We start from the raw sequence: 3,080 nt of genomic DNA on the forward strand, positions 1-3,080 counted from the left end.
TGGCTCCCCCTCTGCCGCCTGGTCTTTAGCCTCCTTCAGGGGCCAGGCGGTGGGATGGACACGTTCCCGGAGTGGCCAGGCCCCAACTCCTGCCCTGAGTGCAGGCTTCTCCCGCTGCCCCGCTCAGGTGGGGTCCTCCTCGCCCAGGCCTTCAAACTCTTCCCAGAAATCGGAACGTGTGTGTGTGTGTGTGTGTGTGCGCGCGCGCGCGCGCGCGCGCGCGTGTGAGAGAGGGAGGGAGGAGAGAGATTCTTTTTCCCCTGCGGCTGAACCTCAGAGAGTAAACAATAGTAAATAGTGCCACGGCCGAGCGAGGAAGCTCTATTTCTCCACGGTTTATGAGGAGCAGAGGAAGCTGCTCCTGAGAGTGTTAAGCAAGAAACAAACAAACAAAAACATTATAAGGAGAAGGATAAACGGCATTGTCTATTGTCTGAGTTTCTGATGACTTTAGAAAGTTGCCTGTTCTTGTCCATTCCCGAGGTCCTTGTCATGTTGTTGAACTTGGTTTTATGAGACACTCTTAAGTCCTTAAAATAAATTTCCCTATTTTGCCTGAAGCAAATTTACATTGGTTTCTGTTACTCGTGGCTGAAGAATGTGAGTCTAGATGCCTTAGGTTGATCATCCTGCCTAAAGCTCTGGGCCAATTTCCTTTCATTTGTCTTTTAGCACCGTGTCCAAAACAATGTCCAGGAACATCCTCTATCATCCCTCTGTAGCCCATTCTCCATGCCCTTTCTGACGTGCTGCAGTTTAGCTAGTTACTTCTGCCAGTCAGTGTCCAAGGGGTTGAGCCAGAGCCAAGTCGCAAGTCAGCGCCAGCGAAGTAGCTGCATTTATTTCCAGTGTGTAGAAGATAATTTATATACTTATTTAGAGTGGGTTGGGGTTTGTTACAGAGAAAGTGGAAGGATGGAGACTTCCAGAGTGAACACAGACACCAAATCAGTAGAGGAAAGAAACACACTTATCAGACCATCTGCAGGATCCCAGACAGGGATCTCAGAGAAGATAGAGCAGAGAACTGTAGGTAATTCTCCAAAAATCAAGTTGCCATGATATGGTAACTGTTTTATGGTACATAGGTTTGCTTATGAGGCAGAGAGGGCGAAAAGATAAAGAAGAGCTAGAGTTAGCAACAGAAAAGGCAGGAAGTCCAATGCACAGATGGGAGGAGAGAAGGTGAAGGCACAAGGTGACAGGATGGAAGGAAAACAAGGCAGAAACCTCTAGAAACCAAAGCATTCTAAAAGCACCAAGTCACGAACCAGTTGACTCATCTGAAGATCAGCCAAATCAGACAGGGTAGCCCTATGTTGTGTTGATACAGCCAGCAGAGCCAAGAGCTTTAAAGGCAGTGATTCAGGCTTTCTTGATTATTTCTGCAAGAAATACTTCCACATTTCCACCCCCATAGTCACACCAACGCAATGTGGATGAGCCCCTTTCTCATTGCCGCTGCAGCCCTTCGACCGAAATGAGGTCTCATTTCTCTCCATCCCTTTTTTCCAGGCAGAATATTGATGGAGACAGCACAATTTGGCTTGCAACTAATATCTATCATGACTTGGTGAAAGTTTTCGTATAAATGCAATTCATCTTTATATTTGATCATTTTATCCAGGGTAAAATATTCCATTATAATCCATGAGAAATTCAAGAAAGAACTGAGGGTCTATTCTGACTCAATTGATTGCAAGAATTGCAGCCGTTAGCTTACATAAAGTGAGGTTTATTCTAAGGCAACGAATATAGTCTTAAGACAGAAGTAGTACAGAAATCCAAGAATAAACATCGCAACAGGAATGGACCTCACCAAGATTAGACTGGGCGATAGTTCTGGGCTTCGAGGTAGCCCTAGAGAATGTCAGTAAGAGTTTAGAGTCTTCTAGTGACTAAGAGCTTCTTTCCATTCCAGTAGCATCTGACTGCCTCATAAAACTCCTTCTACATGGTCTACCAATGCTTCTCCAGTTCAAAATGTTGCAGAAAAGTTGCAAAAATCAGACCTGCGGTAAACCAAGCAGCACTGGGAGAGTTGCAGAGCTCAGGTTTATTATGCGGGCGGTACCAGAGGAGCTTGTACTCTGAAGATCTGCGCCCGGAGCTCAGTTGCAACATTCCTTATATAGAATTTATTTGGCATGGGCCGCTTGGTTAATCCGTCCTCAGATGCTTACAAAGCCCTGGAGTTGCTATGGCTTGCAGTCAGTTACAAACAGTTACAAAGCCCGGGAGTTGCTAGGGGGCACAGGCAGTTACATTTGTTGATTAGAACAAGCAAAAGGGAGGATGAGTGTTTAGTTAATTTTGAGGTCTCCCTGCCCTACGGCCTATGCAGCAAGCACATCTGCAGAAGCAGAACAAAGAGCAGATTAGCCTTTTGTGTGAAAATTCTTCAGGACTATGCCTCATGACCTTTCACCTGTAATAATTCACTATTTGTTTTTTTTTTGTTTTGTTTTATATTTTATATTTCAGAAAGAAAAGTATCTGATTAGCCCAGGTAATTTTTTCAAGCCAGACCATACAAGCCCGCTTATGTGCTTGGGGACGGTCTTTCTCCCTCTGTCACCAGAAAAATTTAGCTGTGGCAGGGAGGAGGACCGGCAGAGTCACGTGGTAGGAAAAAAAATGACTACTTAGCCAGCGCCAGGTGTGGCAGGGCTATTTCACTTAGAATAGGGGATGGACCAAGCTTGTACTTTAAGTAACATATCTGCGAAGGAAAATTACAGCAGTCTTGAAGACAATAAGACAATTGAACATGATATAAAGTGGGAGGAAGGAAAATGGCTGAGGCGCTGGCACGTACGACAAAGAAAACTAACATAGGGAACAAATATGAGCGCGAGAAAAATCTTAAGGCCCAAACCGTAGAAAGGTTGTCACCAGGTTCTCTCACAGGGACACACACTTACTATATACCGAGCTGGGACCAAGCAGTTGATATTCATTCACTTATTTTTCTGCTCATATTATACCTGAGAAATAATTATTATAACTCAATTATACAGACGAAGAAATTGAAGCTCAAAGAGTAAGTCTGTAAAGTTAGGAACAAATGAACGACAGGA

This window comes from Pteropus alecto, unplaced genomic scaffold (assembly GCF_000325575.1).
Source record: "Pteropus alecto unplaced genomic scaffold, ASM32557v1 scaffold587, whole genome shotgun sequence".
Taxonomy (NCBI): Eukaryota; Metazoa; Chordata; class Mammalia; order Chiroptera; family Pteropodidae; genus Pteropus; species Pteropus alecto.